This window comes from Canis lupus, chromosome 23 (assembly GCF_003254725.2).
Source record: "Canis lupus dingo isolate Sandy chromosome 23, ASM325472v2, whole genome shotgun sequence".
In the NCBI taxonomy this organism is placed as follows: domain Eukaryota; kingdom Metazoa; phylum Chordata; class Mammalia; order Carnivora; family Canidae; genus Canis; species Canis lupus.
Window position 1 is genome coordinate 24,784,194 of NC_064265.1, and position 23,008 is coordinate 24,807,201.

Below are 23,008 nucleotides of genomic sequence, written 5' to 3' on the forward strand. Positions count from 1 at the left end.
TTTGGTTTCATGCAAGATAAGAAAACAGATCAATTAATTTATTTATCCAGTGTTTATTGTGTAGCAAGTTACTCTTATAGCCACAGGACTATGATGTTAATACAAATAGACAGGATCTTCTCTGCCATGGCCCTTGCATTCTAGTGAAGAAGATTTATTATAAACAAGTAAGACCAGTGTCTGTATGATGCCACAAAATGATGGGTGCTGTGATAGTCAAATCTTATGTGTGCCCAGTTGTTCAGTCAAACGTTAGCCTAGATGTTGATATGATGGTTGATATTGTATTTTGTATTTTAAATTATAACACTTAGAGTCTGTTTGTTTGTTTGTTTGTTTTGTTTTTTTATTCAGAGGCGGAGAGAGAGAGAGAGGCAGGCAGAGAAGCAGAGACACAGGCAGAGGGAGAAGCAGGCTCCCGACGTGGGACTCGATCCTGGGTCTCCAGGATCACACCCCGGGGTAAAGGAGGCGCTGAACCACTGTGCCACCCGGGCTGCCCGAGTCTGTTGGTTTTAAATAAAGGAGATTAAATATGATAATGTAGTTGGGATTCATTCAATCTATTGAAGGCCTTTAAGAGCAAAAACTGAGGTTACCTGGACAAGAAGAAATTCCTCCACACTCTGACAGAAATCCTGCCTAACTTTCCAGCCTGCTGATCTGCTATACAGATTTCAAACTTGCCAACCCTTACCACTGCATGAACAAATTCCTCAAAATAAATCTATTCATGTTCATATGCAGAAGGATCCTATTGATTCTGTTTCTCTGGAGAGCCCTTAGTGGGGGCAGGGGGGGGACATGTACTATGAAGAGAATGAAGCAGGGGGAATGGAGAGATGCTGTGGAAATGGGAGGGGGATATAGTTAGGTGAGGTTGTCAAGACAGGCTCCCTTGGGGAAATGACATATCAACAGAAGCCCGAATCAAGTGAGGGGGTGAGCCAGGCACAGATACAGAGATAGGACCTTCCAGGTTCAAGGAGTGGTAAGTGCAATGATGTTGAGGTGGAACAAACCTCAGCTGTGTTTGAAGAAGAGCAAGAACGTGAGTCCAGTTAGGATACAGTATAAGGGGAGAAGAGTGATGCACAATGAATTGAAGGAATGGGGCAGAAGAAAATCAGGTAGGATCCTATAGATCATTAGTGTGATCAGAAACTATTGGAGAGGGGCACCTGAGTAGCTAAGTGGTTGAACGTCTGCCTTTGGTTCAGGTCATGATCCCAGGGTCCTGGGATTGAGTCCCACATGCGGCTCCCTGTAGAGAGCCTGCTTCTCCCTCTACCTATGTCTCTGCCTCTCTCTGTGTGTCTCTCATGAATGAATAAATAAAATCTTAAAAAAAAAAAGAAACCATTGGAGAGTTTTGAGCAGGGAGGCAATGTAATCCTAAAACATTGTGAAATAATCACCACTGTAGCTACTGGGTGGAGAAGAGACTAACAGTGAGCAATGGGATAGCACGAAGAGTTAGAAGTCCTTTCAGGCCAGCTTGATAGTGGTGTGGATGAGAGTGGAGGAATGAAGATGTTGAGAAATGTTCAGATTTGAGATAGATTTTGAAGGGAGAGCCAATATCGCCTTATGCTTTTCTCTTTTATAGGGTATGTGATAAAAAGAGAATTGAGGATGATACCCATGTTTTTAACCTAAGTATCTCAGCCAAAATGATGCCATTAAAAAGACACTGAAGCCTAAGACTGGATAGGTTTTGGAGTGCGAGGGAAATCAAGAATTTTGTGTGGACATGACTTGTTTGAGAGACCTATATTAGACATCCAAGTGGAGACATCATGTAGGTGATTGCCTATCCTGGAGAATTGTCCAACTCAAAGTATTTTTGGGGGGTTTAAATCATGCAGCTTCATTTTGCTTTCTGGGCATTGGCTGTCCATCAGTGGTCCACAAGTTGGTATACTGACTATAAATTGCTCTCAATAGGCTCAATCTAACAGTATGTTTATGTAAAGATGGCTGTTCTCCTGGTTAGCTATTCAAATACTGAAACAAGTAGTTTAGGACAGTGATAAATTATAATTATAATTACTTTTTTGCCCAGGCCAATGGTTGTGGGGTTTTCACGTAGCCTTTGAATATGATAAAAACTTTTGATAAGTGCAATGATTAAAGAACCAGTACAAGGTAAAAATGAAAGAAGCAATCTATTACTTTGTTAATCACTGGTAGATATAAGTAATATATACATATCTACCTCTAAGCAGGTGGTTCAGAAATCTCCATGAAGAGATCCTAGGTCGAGATTCTAGGGGAATGTGGTCATAACTAATTTGAAAGGAAGGAAATTGCTAAGGTGCTATCCAAATGTTAGTTTCAGGCATAAGCTGGAACCAGCTTCACTTGAGCAATAACTTCCTCCACAAATTGTAATTGTAAGAAAATTCCCAGTAAAGCAAGCTGCCTACTTAATTGAGAGAGCTTTAAGATCTAAAAAAAGTTGAGCTTTAATCTAAAACAACACCACAAATGGCCCTTTATTTTCTTAGGAAGCAGGCCCCGTCAAGCCTTTCTGTTTCGTTCATGCCTGCTCTGGACAAAGGACCATAATCTGAGCTTGTCGCATGAAATCCAGCCAATTCTATCAGACTTTGCAGGAGTCCAGATCTACTCTCACTGCCGATGCCTTTGGAGCCACAGAGTGATAGTCAGCCCGGCTGTTATGGATGCCCAACACATGGCGGACCTGAAAATAAATGTTATGAAAAAGGCCACAGGGCCATAATAGAGTTGTTATTAGAGCCGAGCTGAGTGCTGCAAAATGACTGAACATCCACTATCCAGAGAGGAACAGAAATTTCAGAGACTGTTTGGGGGTGGACAACGGATGGAGCCGGCTGGTTCCAATTTCCATTTCTGTGCCAGACACACAGAAGCTGAAAAAGCAGAATGTATATTCACATGCCTTTAAAAACAATCCAAACTATGGGTGAGTCTGGTTTCCAATCAGCAAAGGGTGAAGAGCAAATGATTTGGAATGCTTTTCTATTGTATCCTATGTTTCCTATAAGGAATGAGGGCTTATGCTTGGAAATCTGAGCTCTCAGTAAGGGAGGGATCTTGCTCTGACAGAAAGAGAGGCAGGATTCATGTATGCCCAAAACTTTAGAACTCAGATCCTGCAACATATTATCACCATTCTTCTATTCTCTTCCCTTTTTAGAAGTGTTCGTTTTGGTTTTTTTAAATTAAAAAAATTTTTTTTTGTTTATTAGAAGTGTTAATTTTGAAAGGAATACATGGGTTAAGGTTTTTCCTTCAAGATTGATGAGGCTCTATCAAGTGGTACAAAATGTCTTCAGCCAAAATGTCTAGGGTACTCTTCAGAATGGCTTTTGGAACTCACTGCAACTCGTCCTCAGAGTATAGACAGGTTCTTCTGCTCCTATGAGTAATTCAGGATCCAGTTTTGAAAATAAAAACTAAAGTCACATTCATGATCACCACACATTTTGTTGAATGTCTATCCAAATGTCTAATTGACCCAAAAGTTTTGAAAAAGTTAATTTGCTGACCCTTCCTCTGGTGTCAGTCTTAATTTTGCCACCTTGACATCATGTTGACTCTTTCAGGAAGCAGTGTTAGGAAGAGCGAAAATGTGTCAACAGGCAGTGTTGTGGGTGAACGTACTAGTCGGCAGGCATTAAACTTTTATGGATGTGTTTATGTATTATACATGTACAAGTCAGCAAGTCTGTATTAGAAATAATCTGCAGAAGCAATAAATTAATGCTGTATTATTAATATTTGTTTACATGTTCTACAAATGGCTCCACGTTCGTGGCCAAAATCCCCCTCATCATGAGCTACCAAACACCACGATGCCCCGGTGTCCAACCCTCACCAGGCTGAAGCTGTGATGTGCCCTTTCCAGCTCTGAAAAATCTCAATTTGCATAAAGATTCTCAGCCTTCTAAATTATCTTTGTTTCTGTGTGGAATTGTAAAGGTTGAGTAGTGAGGGCTTAAAGAATCCTCTTAAATAATTAACTGGAGTAAACAAAGTAACATCTTGAAGAGTGAGTTTTTGTCCCTCCCCTTGGGGGAAAAATAGCAAATTTCTTAAGATAATAAATTAGATAGAAAGGGGCCAGCGTTCTTAAAGAGTAGAAGAAGAGGTTTGAAGGGGCAGTACAGGTTTTTGGTTAGCTGCTTCTGGTGCCAGAAAGGATTTCATGTCTTCTTTATCAACCTGGCAATAACAGCTACAAAGTGGAGATTTTAAAAAATACATGGCAGGCTTGCTGTAGAAGATAAAGATACACCACTAATGACATAAGGGTGTGCGTGCGCGCACGCGTGTGTGTGTGTGTGTGTGTGTGTGAGAGAGAGAGAGAGAGAGCGCATGCGCATGCTTGTATACTTAGGAGAAAATGGAGTAATCCTTCTCAAAAGTGCTTAATGAGAGAACAAAGAATCTAAGGCATAAGGGATTTTCTGAGGTATCAAGCTGTGCTGCCTACCAGCTGATGAAGAAACTACACATGATTTTCATGAAAGATGAAATTTAATCATAAAAAGTGGAAATGGGAACATTTTCTGATGCCATTAATAATTTAGTGAAAATACATATGTGCAACTGAGTTTTACTTTCCAGGGGTTGAAGGGGGGCATGTGGACTTCCACAAGAGGTTCGTTTTGCTGAATGAGGCAGCCCCAGACAAAACCTAGAGCCCAGCATTTTCTCCTTTCCTTTCCAGGGTGCCTATAACACTCTTGGGAATTTTGACTTTGCAAGACAACCTCGCATGCACTTGAACATTCAAGACGCACAGCATATCCAGATTCACTGTGGCATCAATAGGTCCTTGTCATGGCTAAATTCCTCTGCATAGTGGCTTCAAACTAACTTCTACCAATTGCCTTCCCTTCTTTCCTGTGAATCTGAAGTTCAGACCTTAAGCTAAACAAAGTGATACACTTCCCTCTACAGGTATATTGCTTACTTCTTCGTTTCCCTATAGAAACATATCTTCCTACCCCAAACATTGTCTTCTTTAAAATTCTGTGCAAAAGTCCTTTCTGCTATAACCTTTATCCGGTTTCTTTTCCTTTATTGCACTATCCCTCCAGGGCTCAGTCACTCACACACATTCACAAAACATTTTTGGGTGCTCTCTGTACCAAAAAAAAAAAAAAAATGGGGCAGAGAGAAGAGCAGGTTGCATTCTCTACTCTCAAGGAGCATGCGGTCTGATTGGACAGAAGGACCATATATTGTGGTTAGTGTGATGATCAGAGGAGTCCATCTAAAGGGGTGCCGGTGGGAAAGCTAACAGGGAAGTTTCCCGAAAGCTATAGTCTCTGTAATGCATCTTAGAAGATGAGTAGAAGTTAGCCAGGCTGGGCATCCAGGGCATGGAGATTAGTGCCAAGACTAGAAACAGGATGACAAGAACAACATTTATCATTGTAGCTTCTTTTATCCAAGTGTTCATGAGTCTGTCTTTTCTCCCCCTTCAGACTGACTTGCCCTTGGGACCATAGGCAGATCATGGACATGTGAAGGAGGAATTAAATGAGATAATGTAAATATCACAAACTAGTAGGAGATGGTTTCTAGAATTCTTATCGTTATAGTAGTTCCCCTTTATCCATGAGTCCACTCTCTGCAGTTTCAGTTACCCACAGTCAACTGTAGGTTGGAAACAGATGACCTGCCTTCTGACGTCACAGTGCATACATCATTGCCTCATGTCATCTGATCACATAAGCATTTTATCATCTCATGGCATCACCAGAAGGGTGAGTGCAGTACAGTAAGATATTTTGAGAGAGAGAGAGACCACATTCGCCTAACTTGTTACAATATATTGTTGAATTATTTTTAGTAGTTATTGTTAATTTTTTATTGTGTTTGATTTATAAATCAAACTTTAGCTTGAATAGGTACATAAAGGAAAAAAACATAGCATATCTAGGGTTTGGTACTATCCATGGTTTCAGGCATCCAATGGGGGTCTTAGAGCACAACCCCCAACCTCGCAAGGGGTGCTACTATATTTAAACCTGGTTTACCATTTATCTTCCTGAAGTACCATTAAAGTGCTCTTTTTAAACAAATATTCACATCTTGCTGCTTGCCACTTTACTCCTCTCATCCCTCTGGTAGCTGGCAGGGCAAGAGGTGGCCCTGAAGCTAGACAGAAGACTCAGTGAAGAAAGAGAGAGAGCCAGGTTCCCAAACTTCCAGCTAGAAGCAGCACTCTGTTAGTGTCACCGGGGTGCTGACAATAACGTCCAGGGGAGAAATGGGCTGTAGAGAAGCGTAGCAGCTGGCTTCATTGCTCCCTCCCCAGCAGAGCACCTCTAATAAATCAGCCAGGAGGGAAGTATATGTTGGGCAGGAGGAGGGAAGTTGGGGGTGTTCTTCGGTAACTGGTTTGGAACTCAATAGGGCTTTGCAATCTCCTGATAGATCCTGATCTACTGATTTAGGAACGCTGCATAAAATCTTTTACTTCTCTTCTAAGCGTTACCACCAGTAAATATAGGTTTTGTAATCTGGTTTAAATGTGAGGCCAAAAGACACATGATATGATTTTTTTTCTAAGTAATGTGTTCTTGAAGTCTTTATTTCCTTTTAAGCAAATGGATCATCACCAAAATCGCAACATTAAAACGGGTGGTAAAATATATGCATATCATTTTTAATATAAATCTCTGCTTCTTGATCAGTTTCCACATCGCCTGCACATTTATATCAGATCTCAGAAGCCCACTGAAAATTAGCAAGAGAAAAAGTGTGAAAAGACAGAAATAGTATCCAATCCTTGCAGAATCTCTCATTTAGTAGAGTGGGGAAGCTGAGGAGACGAAGTGATAGTACTACTTTTTTTTTGTTTTTTTCTGTGTGGCCCCATGACTTTTTCAAATTATTTTCCACCTTTCATTTAGCTGTGACCTCCCAGCTGTTTCTGACAGATGGAAAAACAGAGGCAGGTAGCAGCCAATCAAGTGACACCCAAGCCGCACTTCCTGGAGCAGCTGCATCCAGGCTCAATCCTTGCTGTTCTCTGCCAAATCCCCTGCTTTCTTCACAATGAACGCAAGTTTCCGATCGCACCTCAAAATAGCCAGCACGTTCCTCACACTGGTTTTCTGACCAACGTCAGGAGCCCAGAAAAGCTCTAGGCAGAAGTCATGGGATCCAGCACCCATTGGACCAAGGGGGTGGGACAAGGGAAGGGGAGTCAGGTGAAGGCGCCGTGCAGAGCTGGAAACCCAAGAGAGGGCGTGCCCTGCTCAGAGGTGGTGCTGGAGCTGGTGTGCAGGGCACCCGAGTTGATGGTACACATACATCTCTTCCTGAATCCCCTTGCAGCATCCTCACCTTGGTAGCTTGAAATCAACCATTTATACCGCAGAATTGGCAAACAATACCCATCGGGGCTTCCATCCTGCCCCCACCCCCAGGGAGCTGCTTATTAAATATGTACCTGCACACTACCTCCTGAGCTCATTCAAACTCCATTTTTATCAATGGTTATTGTCAAACAGAGCTCATGTGCTCCCGTAGCCAGCTCTGAGTTTAGACCCTGGCTCTAGGTGTTAGACTCTCGGGTTTGTCATGTCCCTCCTTCCTTGTCTCTCTTCTTTCCCCTCTTTGTACTCTCTGTCTTCCCAAGGAAAGACAATAAGGCAGCCCTTCAAAATTATTCCAAAGGATAGGAGGTAGAGGAAAGAGGACAACTTGCCAACAGGTGTTTGAATAACTCCAGGCTCAGAGTTACCTTCTTCGGTTGCAACTCTTTAGCCCACCTCTATTGTTAACACCTGTGAAATTGCTCAATAAAACAATCCCACAAGCCCTGTTCTGTCTCTCGAATGTGTAGTCTGTTACATTTCTTGTCAATGAGGCAGCACATAATTCATTTAGAAGGCCATGTGAAGTGTTCAAGAATAACAAATTAAGATTTAGTTCAAACATTCCTGATGGGGTCTTGGTGTGCTTACCAGGTTTATGGATCTGTTTCATGGGAATGCACTTTACAAAGTTGCATTTGTGAGTTGTTTATTCAGTGAATATAGGTATCCATTATATTTTTGTCACTGCTGTAGACATGAATGAAAGGGAGGAAAATTATCACTAGAAAAAGCTATTTCAGATTTCTGCAAGTTGAAGTGCTGTGTTAAAAAAGAAAGCGAAATAATACATCCAGCACTAGACACTTTGTTGGATAAAATGAAATAATCTGAAGTATCACTGTTTTTTTTTCTCTTCACACACCAATTTTTAGCCAACATTGGAAAAGCTCAATAAGTAAAAACTATCTAAAAACAAGTTCTTAAACTGGGGTTCACAGACCCTAACAGGTTTATGAATAGAATTCAGGATGCACTGTGAACTTGAATGTGAAGACAATTATATTATCTTCACTCACCTCCATTTGGAATTGAGTACATCTCCCAATTATGTATATAGGGCAATAACCGATAGTAATATTAGCAGTACCTGTCTCTTCATACCCCCCAAATCACAGATATTTTCCTATCAAATTACAGTTCTTGCAGATATCTGAAAACATTGTTTATATTCATCACTTCACGATTATAGTAATCATTAGATCTGCTAAATTTTTGTCTTTTAAAAGCACGTATTATTACATTACACATATGACTTTTATATATTTTGATAACTATAATTCCATATAATTGGTTTCCTTTGTAATCTCTATGTATTCTATTTTATGCATTTAAAACTATTAACCTGAGAAGGGGTCCGTCGTCTTTACCAGATTGCTGAAGGGATAGGAAACCAGGCCCCCAAAAGCCTTAAGAGCCCCTGTTCTCAAATTGGCCCCAATTCTCTTTTATTTCCTTTCATTTGACACAACCAACCTTTGAGTACCTTCAACAGGCCCTATAATGTTCTAAGCATTAGGGATATAGGAACAAACAAGACAGAGGATCCCTGGGTGGCTCAGCGGTTTAGCGCCTGCCTTCGGCCCAGGGCGTGATGCTGGAGACCAGAGATCGGGTCCCACGTCGGGCTCCCTGCATGGAACCTGCTTCTCCCTCTGCCTCTGTCTCTGCCTCTCTCTCTCTCTGTGTGTGTCTCTCTTGAATAAATAAGATCTTAGAAAAAAGGCAGAATTCCTACTTTCAAGAACCTTATATTCTAGAGTAGCAACTTAATTTATATTTCTAAGTACAGTAATTTCTTAATCGTTCAGTCCCAAAAGAAACAATAGAAATTCACAATTAGCATAGATCCTTACTACTCAAAGTCTGGTGCATGAAACAGCAACCCTGACGTCACCTGGGAACTTGTCAGAAATGCAGAATTTCAGAGCCCATCCCAGAATCTGCATTTTTAACAACATCCGGGGAACTGGAGAACTTGAGAAGTGCTGGCTTAGCTTTTAGATCCCAAACTACCACACTTACTAGTCACTTTTTCCCATTTGCCCTTAATATCTAGAACAGTGATGAAAGTCCGAGGCATTAGGAGGCCACTGATAAAGTCTAGAGCAAACTGGTTTTTCTAAAGCTCATGAAAGAGAGGATGGCTCTCCAGAATTCTATTTCTAGCGGCACAGAAGAGTAAAAATTCAAGCTGGAAAAAAAAAAAGTCACGATTGAAAATCTTCTCACATTTTCTCATGCTTAATTTGGTCATTCCTTTGTATGAAATAAAACAAGCTCGTCTTGTTTAGCGTTACCTCAATGGAGTGAAATTGGCTACACCGTTCTTTCACTCAAAGCACTATTCATAGATTTCTATTCTCAACCATGTTATTTATACTCTGCCTAAAAGTAGGTTTCACAGTTATTTAGAATCATGCAGCACCAACAGAGAACTTCTTTAATTTTGATCTGAAGAGTGAAATACATTTGAATTTCCTAATATAATATTTGGGGAGAACCCCAAAGTGCGAGGATGGAGAGGAGAACAACAGTACGTAAGAGAAGATATTAGAGCCCAGTGATTGCTTAGGAGCTTAAAATTGATTGAGCTCTGTGTATGGCGGAAGCTTCTGAAATTAATGCAGATCACAGTAATGTGGCGATAGTGATCTCCCATAATGGTCTGGGAGCAGTGTTCTCTCCTCCCTGCAATCTCTGATCCTGCCTTTATCTAAAACTCTTGACTTTTTCATCACACATTTTTGGCATTAATTTTTATTTTTTTAAATATTATATTAAAATATTTTTTTATCTTGATTACTGAGTTTTGGGGCATCCCTTAAATTGTGCACCCAAGATCATAGTCCCAACCTTCCTGGGCGTAAAAGGTGAGGAAATAATTACAATCGGGATAAATTTTACAAATAACAAAAATGTTCATTCTTCACGAGTAGTCATCTTACTCTTCAATGTTATAGATGATATTAGAATACTTTTTAAAGCAATCATAATATTTGTGTCACAGCACATTCATACACCACTCATAAGTATTGAGATCTGTTGTTTTCAGCACATTTTACAGTCAAAAAACTTCCTTTTAACTAATAGGTAAACTGATATTTGGATCATTAACTCGTAAATTCATGGTTGTTCTAAGCTGCTCCTGAGTAAAATGTTTACCAAAAGATAACCCCATAGTAATATAAGAAACAGAATTTTATGTTTGAACATTGTGTGAAATGCTATTGTCATCAAAGTTAATCACCAAGAAAGGTAGGGCTAATAAATAGCTTAGATGAATTGGAAAATTTGATCTTGGATTTCAGTTAATGAAATTATACAGTATCAAAGACAGCACCTCACTAGGGCGATTTAATGTTAACAACTTTTGTAATAGTCTCAAAGGGCATTGTTAAGAGGAACTCTCCAAATTGCCTGATGAAAAATTGCATTGTGCCAGGATTTTTGCAAACAAAATATAACACCGAACAGAAAGGGGTACATGATAGGAAAAATAAAAAACAAAGTTAAGCCCTATCATCCCACAGAGCCACAAATAATCCCAAACATCTCCATTGGCACATAGCTGAATAAAAGGAGTCTGGTGCTATACCATTAATTCTTTAAAAGGCCAGAGATATGTAAATAAGACACCATGACCAAATCCCCCATTTGCTATTGTGTTCAGCTTTGGTTTGAAGAAGCAGAGCCTAACTCAAAGTGGTTCAAGAGAGGAGAGGATAATTTTAAGGATGAATAAGAAGCAAGGTAGAGGACAGGGATATAACGAAAATATGGCTGGTTCTAACTGGGATGTGCTATACATGCAAAACACACACTGGATTTCATAAAGTCAGTGGTAAAAAAAGAATGTAACATATTTCAGTTTTATATTGATGAAATGTTGATATGATAATATTTTGGATATATCAGCTTAAATAAAATAAATTATTCAAAAAGAATTACACCTATTTCTTCTAACTTTTCATAATGTGGCTAAGAGAAAATGTAAAATTATAGAGGTGACTCACATTTGAGGTTCCTGTCCTATTTCTACCGGACAGCACAGCTCTAGAGATGTCTCTGTTGGGGTTTAGGTTAGGAGGGATTCTCATTGTACAAAACAGAAAAGCAGCAGTGACTGAGAGTGGGGCAGTTTCTATTTGCATGTATGTATGTATGTATTTGAGAGGGAGATAAAGAGAGTGAGCACAAGGCAGGGGGAGGGAGGGAGGGAGAGGGACAAGCAGACTCCCCTCTGAGCACAGGCTGATCTCCATACCCTGAGAACACAACCTGAGCAGAAATCAAGTCAAGAGTCCCAGACTCTACCACTGAGCCACCCAGGAGCCCTGGGGCAGTTCCCTCTTGAAAGGAACATGGCATCATGGATAAAGCTTTCTGTGGACCCAACGAAGAGCAAGGGAAACCAATAAGGAAAGAGACCCTCTAGCTACCTACCACTGTCGGGTGGAGAACACATCTGCTCCCTTGTTCCATTTCCTTTCCTTCCTTTCCTTTCTCTGATTTCCTCTCTCCCTTCTTATTCCACCTTCACCTTCTCTCCCTCTTCCTTCCTTCTTTCTTCCCTGTCTTTTTTTTTTTTTTTTTTTTAAGAAAAGAGAAAAAGTCTTGATTATCTTGAATGGGTCCAACAGAAAAGCAAGTGATGATTAATCACTTACTATATAATAACTTCCCAGAAAATCTGCAAGTAAAACAGATAACATTTTAAATTCAGCCTTTGGTAAGATAAAAGCCAAAGAGGAATTCCGAATTGTCTCCTTGGGATGGCAATATCTTGCTTGTTCTGGAGAGCCTGTCGCCCACGCTTTTCCTGAATTGTTTCTGCTCCCAGGCTCCACAATGTTGGAGGTGATTCTTACAGGTTCGTGGAGACCATCGTTTATGTATATGTCAAACAGATTGCATTTGTAACATTTAATGCCCACAATAACAATAATAAAACATGCTGGCGTGTGTTCTCTGTGTAAACACTTTCTTCTGAAGATAGAGCCAGTGAAATGTTTTAGGAACTTTGACATTTATGGCTGTATTTATAATCTTTTTTGGATCATTTCCTCACAGAGTCACATGTTTGTATATTTTAAATTCTCTGGAGAAATAAAAATGTTTAAACATAATATAATGATATGATATGCATTTTATGAGCCCTTGTTCACCATCTAGGCAGAAGAAGAGAATTGAACGGTGAATCCTGAGAAGGGTTTCTATAGGAGTCTTAAGTTTTCTAGAAATGGGCTATAATGCCAAGGTGATTAGAAAGAGAAAGAGGAAGTATATATTCAAATCTGACAGAAGCTTTCATTTGCTTGAAGCTAGACTACCCTAAAAGTGGGAAACTAGACATTTACTCAGTGCATTTTTTGTAATTCCTGAGTTGAACTTTATTACCATATTTTATATTCATATAAAATTCATACAAATTTACCTACTGTTTATTTTTTGAAATTTTCTGGCCTATAGCATAGCAGCCCTAGATTTATTCTTTGTCAAAAGAAACAGATAATAACTATGATTATTCAAATAAATCCTTTATTCATAAATCAATATTTTTTAGCTAAAGTAATAAAGCTAACTATCACACTGAATTTGATATATACCAAGTATCTCACATGTGTTAATTTATTAAACAGTCAGAACAAGTCTAAATAGTAAGTGACTAGGATGGTATTCAAACCAGGGGATCTGACACCTAAAGCTGTTTCTACTCCAATATGCCATCCTGAGTGAGAGAGTAGAGACTTTAGAACATATCTTCACATTTTTCTGTGATTTTCCCTATGGAGAGGTGATCTATAAGTATTCCTGAACAGGTAACCTGTAAGTGTTGTCCTTGAATCTGAACTAAGCTCAGGGAGTGGTGGACCAATACGGTATGGTAGAAAAGACTGTTGTCTTCAGAGGTTATGCTGTAGGAAAAGGCTTTTCAGCATCCATTCTGTTCATTTGAGACACTCATCTTTGCAGCCACGAATGGTTGTGTAAGATGCACCAGGTGGCCATGTTGTGAGGAAGCTCAGACTAGTTTTACAGTGATCTCTTATGCGTCTAGAACAGAAGATTTTTAACTCAGCTGAGGGTTAAGGGTTCAATCAATATGAAGCCTTATCTCTTATTATTTTTAAAATACCAATTCTTATGCATGCTCCATTCTTTTTCATTTTCCTTTTAATACACAAGCAAGAGTTATAACTAGTACTTACATGTCAGACTTCGTTCTATAGACTTTTCAATGTATTGACCCATGAAATTGTCAGCAGAGTCCTGTGAGGTAGGTGTTATCATTACCTCTAATTTTACATATCACATAACCTAGGCCCAGAGAGGCTGTTTGCTCAAGATCCGTCAGCTATTAAATGGAAGAGCCAGGCTTTGAACCGGAAGTTCAAAGCCTGGCTCTGAAACACAAAGTCTGTGTTTTTAACTACTTCTTTTATTGCCATGAATAAATCCTCAAATCGCAAAGATTACATTTTTTAAAAGAGTAATAAGAAATAAGCACTTCCCTTATCTGGTAGTTTGAAAGTGCAGCCAGTTTCTTTACCATTCTCTTCACTGAGAGGTGGGATCTAGATTTCCTCCCCTTGAATTTTTGTGTGGGCTTGTGAAGTCTTAAACCAATACAGTACAGTGGAAGTGATGCTGTGTGCCTGTCAAGGTTAGGTCATAATAGGTCACACACCTTCTACTATTTGCATTGGAATATTTGCTCTTGGAGCTCTAAGCTGCCATAACTCCTCCAAATACCCTGAAGCTACCATGCTACAAGGATACCCTAGCCACCTGGAGAAGTCACAAGTGGCTGCTCCAGGTGACAGTCCCAGCTGAACAGGTTTTGAGCCTTCCTAACCTAGGCACCAACATGTAAGAAGTCTCCAGATGATCCAATGCCAGTCTTTTGAAATATCCGCAGCCCTCTGAGTCTGCCCAACTGAGGCTTCAGCTATTTTAGAGCAGACACAAGCTATCTCTGTTGTTCTGTCTAAATTCATGGTCCACAGAATCAGAGAAAATAATAAAATGATGGTGGTCTTCTGCCCCTGAATTAGAGTAGTATGTTACACAGAAGAGGATAAGTAAGATCCCCTTCTTCACCAGTAACTTCTGTACTTTATTCCTATAAATCCACACTGGAAAAATTTGCTGCTTCATTTCAGGTCCCTTTTCTATACTTTTAAATATATGTACCTATTCAATTTTAAACATTAACAAGACTATTATATTTACATTGTTCACACATTTGCTTTTTTTTTTTTAACAGTCATTGACTCAAGAAATTTTTAACAGAGAACCTTCTACATGCCAAGCATTGTTGAAGGTGATAAGGATATAGGATGAACAAAACAAAGTCCTCAAGTTCATGGACTAAAGTAATGTCTTGCTTTAAATGTCCATATATACAGGTCAATATAGTTCCTTTTTTGTGTCCACATAATGTTTCTTTCTTCTGTCCACATACTAGAGTACTAAAGATGATTCATATTGTCAGATATGTATGATGTTTCCAATGTTTGGGTATAATGAACAATGTTTGGCTATGATGAACAATGTATTTTCCTTCAATGGAAAGCCCATAAAGCATAATTGGGGAGAATTGCATGTTTACTGCAAAACTGTCTTCACCAATTTTTATCCCCACCAGCAACACATGAGAGTGCCTATTCCCTAATCCTCACCAATACTTGAGTCAGTGTTCTGGGAACAAAACTCTCTCATTTTAATTCACATGTCCCCAATTAATAATGACATTAAACATCTTTAGGGGCTAATTATAATTCTTTTTCAGTAAATTTTTATTCTTATCCTTTGCCCGTTTTAAAAATTGGTTGTTTCCCTTCCTTTACTATTTAAAGGTGATCCCATTTTTCTCAGATTATGAATCCTCTATTAAATATGGTACAAAAACAGTTTAAGCCTAAACCTGCTTTAAAGCTTCATATTGTTTTTTGTCATACAGACAATTTTGATTTTGATGTGGGCAAATCTATCCATCTGTTACTTCGTGTCTTTTGGATTTTATATCCTACTTATGAAGGCCTCCATGCCAAAGTTATAAAAATATTATCTTTGTCCTCTATATTTTTAAATGTTTAAAAAATGTCACAGTTTTTAATGCATATGGAGTTTTCTCGTAGTGAATAGGGTGGGATAGGCATCTAGATTTCCATTTAGATCTATTGATTGATTGGGCTCCTGACTAATATCGTACTTTTTTAGTTACTAGAGATTATAGTTTATTTTCACATACTGCAAGGCAAGTTGCTCCTTGGGCAAGTTGTCCCTTTAAAAAAAAAAAAAAAAAGACGACTTTTATTTTTAATTCCCAAGTGTGGAAAGTGATTTATTGAGTTCCTTTCCAAAAAATTCATATGTGATTTTTTATTAAGATTTAATTGAATTTATAGATAAGTTATAGGGAAGTAATATCTATAATCCAGGAACATGGTTTCCTCTTAATTTATTCAAGTTTTCCATAAAGTTTTCTAATATTTTTCACCTAAGTCTCAGCATATTTCTCTCAGGTTTACTGCTAAGACTTTAATTGTTTTATTGCAATCATGATTGGGACAATTATTAAAGTTTTATTTGATTATTGCTGGAATAGGAAAAAGCCACTGATGACTGTATGTTGATCTTGGAATCAATCTTTTATCAGTTGTCACTTGACCCTCTTCTAGTTCCTGAGCATAGGATGGTGTCCTCTGTGGATAATGACTGTTTTGTCTTTTTGCTCCCCCAGGTTCATAGCTTTTTTTTTTTTTTTTTAATTCTCTTTATTGTTTCATTAAGACTTCCAGTGAGGTTTGAAACATCAAGGTAAACATACTTTTCTTGTTCCTTCATTACCAAGTATAATGCTTGCTGTGTGTTTCTGGTGGAAAACTTTAGCAAGATAAAAGGGCTCATTCTATCTCAGAGTTGGATGAAAACTGGATTTGAATTTTATCAAACTTTGGGGGGCATCTATTGAGATTTTATGTGATTTCCTCCTTTAATCTGTTAATATAGCAAAATAAAAAATTACTTAATGTTCATTCATTCAATCAAAGTGTACTTACTGAGCACCTATTATATGCCAAGAACTATGATAAATACCAGGAATATAAACGAGAACAAGACAGACAAGTTTTCTGCCCCCAAATTGATCAATCTTTGCATTCTTTGAATAAATCTTATTTGTTCTAGATGTGTTACTCTTTTAATATGCTGCTAGACTTGATTTGATATTGTTCTGCTTAAGATTTTTGCATCTACATTCATGAGTGGAACTAGATTATGTTGCTCTGAGCCCCATTCAAAACTGACAGCTTTACAAGTTCTCAGTAAACAAACTGGAGCAAAGTACAGTGTTTCTCTCCATTTATTCAAGTCTTCTTTTAAATCTGTAATACATTTTGTAGTTTTCTTCCTGTGAGTCTTAAACATTTCGTATTAAATATATTCCTAGGTAATTTATTCATTTCATTATGAGTGGGATGTTTAAATGAAATCTTCAAGTTAATTATTGCTTGTATACATAAAACCAATTGATTTTTGTATATTTAGTTTGTGACTGGTCGCTTAGACAAAATCTCTTATTAAGGATATAAATGTTTCAACTTCTTTCTTGTTTTCAATACTTCTGGATAGACTATCATAACATCAGTAAATAATAGTATTTTTCCTCTTTCTGTACAATTACTAAACTTTTTTTTCCCTCTGATCTTATCTTGTGGATTAGATATTGCAGAGCAGAGTTGAATAATATTTATTTTTTTTTTAAATTTTTATTTATTTATGATAGTCACACAGAGAGAGAGAGAGGCAGAGACACAGGCAGAGGGAGAAGCAGGCTCCATGCACCGGGAGCCCGAAGTGGGATTCGATCCTGGATCTCCAGGATCGGGCCCTGGGCCAAAGGCAGGTGCTAAACCGCTGCGCCACCCAGGGATCCCTGAATAATATTTATAATAAAAAAAATCTTTGTATTTTTTTTCTTCTCTTAAAGTGAATATTCCTGGAGGTTATTATTAGGTATCATCTACTAAGATGAATAATCTGTACCAACTTGAAAAAGAAGACTTCATTCCTATTCTTGTCCTACTTATCAGGTGCTTTTACTAAAAATGGACATTGCATTTTTTTTCAAATTACTTTTTGGTCATACTTGGAGATAATCACTTCATTTTTCTTCTATGACATATCAATGTGAAAAATTGTATTATATTAATGAATTTATAATATTGAATTATCTTCATTTTTGAAACAAAACCTACTGGGGTTTCTTTTCATTATTTCATATAGCTGGATAAATTTAGTATTGCACTTTAGATTTTGGCATTAAAATCTAAATATGTATGAGGCTGTTGTGCTTTCTCCTTTGTGTTAGTTTGAAAAGTTTTTAGCATTAGAGTTTTGTATTTGAATTGGGATTTTCTGTCCATATATTTTAATAGACTTGAAGAGTTAACAAAGTGAGAAAATTATATGCTCTTTAAATTTGGAAATAATTTTCTTTAATCCTCTAAAGGGTAAATATTTACATTTGTTTTTCAATTCATTCTTAAGAATGTTTCCTGCCTCTTCTGCAGTTAATATTCACATTTAATATGAATGGAAATGATTCATTATATCAAGATTTTCAAATGTTTTTGTATCTAAGATGACACTTCCTTTCTTATCCTTAATTTTTCCTCATCTCTTGTTCTTTCCTTGATTAAAATAAATAGAGGTTTGTATATTTTATGCTTTTTGTTCTATTTATTGCTTGCTTTTTTTTTTTTAAAGAACTACTCTAAGATTTATTTATCTATTCTATTCCCTTTTGTTCACTAAATTTTAATTTCTGGCTTCATCTATAATAATTTCTTCTCCTTTTTTCTTTAGGCTTGCTTTATTTTCAAGCAAGCTTCTCAAGTTAATGGCTTAATTCATTTGTTTCTTTTATTATTTAAGAGTAATAAAAGTATGTTTTGTGAATTTGCCCAATTATGGCTTTTCAAAAAGATTTATTTACTTATTTTAAAGAGGGAAAGAGCATGTGTGAGTAGGGGGAGGGGCACACGGAGAGGGAGAGAGAGAATCTCAAGCAGGCTCCCCACTGAGTGTAGAGACCAATGCAGGGCTGGATCTCACAACCCTGAGAGCATGATCTGAGCAGAAACCAATAGTTGAAAGCTCAAGCAACTGAGCCACCCAGGCACCCCAGTGAATTTGCCCAATTAGGGCTTTGACTAAATACCATAGGTTTGAATGTGTAGTATTTTTATAATTGTGATTTTCTAAGTATTTTGTAACTATATATTTTTAAAAAGTATGTTTTAGGGTTTTTTTTTTTTTCAAAATTTTATTTAAATTCTAGTTAGTTAATTTGTAGTGTAATCCTGGTTTCAAGAGTGGAATTTAGTGACTCATTGCTTATGTATAACACCCAGTGCTCAACATAACAAGTTCCCTCCTTAATTCCCATCACCCATGTAGCCAATCCCCTGCCTACTTCCCCCTCTATCAACCCTCAGTTTGTTCTCTACAGTTATGAATCTTTTATGGTACACCCCAATGTTTATAGCAACAATGTCCATAATAGCCAAATTACAGAACGAGCCCAGATGTCCATCAACAGATAAATGGATAAAGAAGATGTGTATATACACAATGAAATATTACTCAGCCATCAAAAAACCAAAATCTTACCATTTGCAATGATGTGGATGGAACTAGGGAATATTATGCTAAGCAAAGTAAGTCAATCAGAGAAAGACAGTTATCATATGATTTCACTCATATGTGGAATTTAAGAAGCAAAACAAAGGATCATAGAAGAAGGGAGGGAAAAATAAGATGAAACCAGGGAGGGAGACAAACCATAAGATATTCTTAACTGTAGGAAACAAACTGAGGGTTGCTGGAGGGGAGGGGCATCAGGGGATGGGGTAACTCAGTGATGACACTAAGGAGGGCACATGATGTAATGAGCACTGGGTGTTATTTAAGACTGATGAGGGATCCCTGGGTGGCGCAGCGGTTTGGCGCCTGCCTTTGGCCCAGGGCGCGATCCTGGAGACCCGGGATCGAATCCCACGTCGGGCTCCCGGTGCATGGAGCCTGCTTCTCCCTCTGCCTGTGTCTCTGCCTCTCTCTCTCTCACTGTGTGCCTATCATAAATAAATTTAAAAAATTAAAAAAAAAAAAAAAAGACTGATGAATCACTAAACTCTACCTCTGAAACTAATAATACATTTTATGTTAATTAATTGAATTTAAATAAAATAAACATTTAAAAAACATTTAAAAAGAATCTCTTATGGTTTTCTTCCCCCTCTCTTTTTCCCTTCCCCTAGGTTTATCTGTTTTGTTTCTTAAATTCCACATATGAATGAAAATTTTTTTTTAAAGATTTTATTTATTTACTCATGATAGTCACAGAGAGAGAGAGAGGCAGAGACATAGGCAGAGGGAGAAGCAGGCTCCATGCAGGGAGCCAGGCGTGGGATTCCATCCCGGGTCTCCAGGATCGCGCCCTGGGCCAAAGGCAGGCACCAAACCCCTGCGCCACCCAGGGATCCCTGAATGAAAATGTATGGTATTTGTCTTTCTCTGACAGACTCATTTCACTTAGTGTAATATACTCTAGCTCCATGCACATCATTGGGAATGGCAAGATTTCATTCTTTTTGATGGCTGATGTAATTACAACTTAAATCTCCTATTTGATCCAGAGTTACATAGAAGAATTTTGTTTTGTTTTGTCATCATCTAAAGCTTGAGAAATCTTTTTAAAAATTATTGTTGTTCAACCATTAATTTTGTTGCATTTTGATCAAAGAATATGGTTGTATAGCTCTACTTTGTAGAAAATTCTGATGCTTTCTTTTTATGATCCAGTATATATGAAATTTTAAGTGTTTCTAAGATATTTAACAAAGAGAATATATCATCAGTATGAGGGTTTTAATTTTCCTTGTGTATTTTCAAATCAACTCAAGTGACTATATTATCAAATCCTTTATTTCCTTGTTTATTGCCTGCTTTAAGTCTGGAGAGCAGAACAAAGCTTCATTTTCTTACTATGCATCTATTTTAGTCAATTTCTCTTTCTAGTTCTTGTGTTTGCTTTATGGTTGTTACATACTCTGTCATTTAGCACATGAAAGTTGAAGCCTGTTACATTTTCATTTGGGATCTTCTTACTAACAACAACAAAAAGAGTACATATGAAACATTTACATTTTTTCCTTGAAAATCTATTTCATCTTATATGATTGTAATTCCAACCATTTGGTGGGGAGAGTAGTTATTATTTTAACATAATCATATACTTTGAGTTTTCCTGAGTTACTCTTTCTGAGGTATCTTTGGTAGGCAAATATTGATGATTATGATCTAATGCTAAAGTTTTATTTGCCATAAATTACATGTCTGTGCTTACTCAAACCAGCACATTTTATTCTACTTCAACTTCTTTGCTATTTCTTTTGATATTTATCTTTGACTCTCTCATATCTGTTTTCTTTTCACTTTTCTCTCTTCTAATATAATAGCATACATCCTCCTTTTAAGTTTGCTAATTATTGTCTTTTAAAAATAAACAGTTCTACTTTTCGGTCCATGTCAAGGAGAATAAATCAGTGTCTACCACTTTTCTTTTATGCACAATAGAGATACTAGCATACTATTTTTTTTTTCTACATCTCCTTCTCTGCCTGCAAATTTAGACTCAACTTCTAATTTGCTAAATGGTATTACAGTAGTCCTCCCTCATGCAGTTTCACTTTTTGTGGTTTCAGTTACCTGTGGTCAACCATGGTCTGGTAGGAGAGGATCTTCCTTCTGATGAATTGTCAGAAGGTCAGTAAGAGCCTAATGCTATGTCACAATGCCCACATCATTCCCCTCACTTCCTCTCATCATGTAGGCATTTTATCATCTCATATCATCACAAGAAGAAGAAGGTAAGTATAATACAGAGGTATTTTGAGTGAAAGAGACCACGTTCACATAACTTTCATTATAGTATATTGTTATAATTGTTCTATTTTATTATTGTTGTTGATCTCCTACAATACTCAATTTGTAAATTAAACTTTTCACAAATGTGTGTGTTTATAGGGTTTGGTACTGTCTGTGGTTTCAGACATTCGGGTGTCTTGGAATACATCTTCTGCAGATAAGAAGGGACTACTGTATGTACATGCTATACCTTCTTTTTCAAGGATTATTGATGAAGTTTGCAACTTCTGTTTTAGCTAAAGTGTATCTGCTCCAATTTGTACTTGATTCCTCACTAAAATATATTAGAACTTACTGCCAGTCTTTTGTATAAGGTCATCTTCCTTTTTTAAGAGATTTATTTATTTTATTTTAGATTGTGAGAGACAGAGAGGGAGTGTGTGAGCCAGGGGAAGGACAGAAGGAGAGAAAGGATTCAAAGTAGACTCCCTGCTGGGCATGGAGCCCAATAAAGGGCTTAATCCCAGGACCCTGAGATCATGACCTGAGCCAAAACTGAGTCAGACACTCAACCAACTGAGCTACCCAGGCTCCCCAAAGTACATCTTCCTTGTACATAAATTTTTTTAAAAAATTGAGCTCATTTCATAGTTGTCTAGAAAGCTTTGATTTTTTTCTCTCATGAAGAGAACCTGAATGATTTAGTTTTTGACATTTGGTATCAGAGAATGACCTTTTTCCTTCAAATGTGAATGATAACATGTCTAGATTTAACATTCTTAGATCTTAGTCTTCTTCTTGAATTGGGCCTCCAAAGATGTTGCTCCATTAACTTCTGGTCCTGATTTTTTTCTTCCTTGTGGTTAATTTGTTTATTGTATTTTTTTTGTTTTGTTTTGTTCTCCTATCTTCCAGGATTTTATTTTGAAAAATTAAAATTCCAAATCTCCATAGGAACTGGTCTCTTCATATAAATTGTGTCTAATACTCATCAAGCCCATTTGATCTGAACATCTACGTATTAAATTCAGGAATTTATTTTTAAAAACTCTGGAATCATTGCAATTTTTTCTATTTGTTTGGGTGCCTTCCTCGCAGATATTAGTTTTCTTCATGTTGCATTTCAGTAGAATTTATCATCTCCTTTCTCAATATTTTTATCTCATATTCACTTTCTTTTAATTCTGGAAGAGTGCTTCAAATTTGTTCTCTATATTACCGATTAATTATAAGCATTGTCAATTAAGTACTTTAGTGCTTCTAATATATTTTCAATTTTCATATTTCATATTCAGCTTTACAGCATTTTCTCTTCTTTCATCTTGCTCTCCCTATATTCTAGTTTCTCAGCCAGTTTTCTACATACCTCAATATATTTTTTGCTCTCATTTTTCATCTCCTGCTTCATGGGGTCCTTGAATGTTATTTAGATCACAAAGCATATGCTGTTTAAAATTTATTCCCATTTCCTGTAGTAAATCTTTTTCAAAAGTATGTTCTTCCTCTGCCTCTTGAGTGCTATATTTTCATTTCTTAAAGTTACAGAATTTTTCATATGCCTCATAATGAGGTTTTATTTTGCCTGTTTATTCATCCTTGAATGATGACTATTTTATCTGGTCTGTTATTTCTCTGCAAAACAGAGTGAATAGATTTTTCTAGGATCCCATTATACTTTACTTGGT

At 37.3% G+C, this 23,008-nt stretch overlaps 1 long non-coding RNA gene across 1 annotated transcript in view; it reads right to left on the minus strand.

The window, feature by feature from the left end:
* LOC112661167 (uncharacterized) overlaps positions 1 to 21,226 on the minus strand; it is a 33,849-nt gene extending 12,623 nt beyond the window's left edge. The window contains exon 1 of the long non-coding RNA XR_004808667.2: positions 21,165 to 21,226. This is a non-coding gene — a long non-coding RNA (uncharacterized LOC112661167). The remainder of the gene's footprint in view (positions 1 to 21,164) is intronic.
* Between the last annotated feature and the right edge of the window lie 1,782 nt (positions 21,227 to 23,008).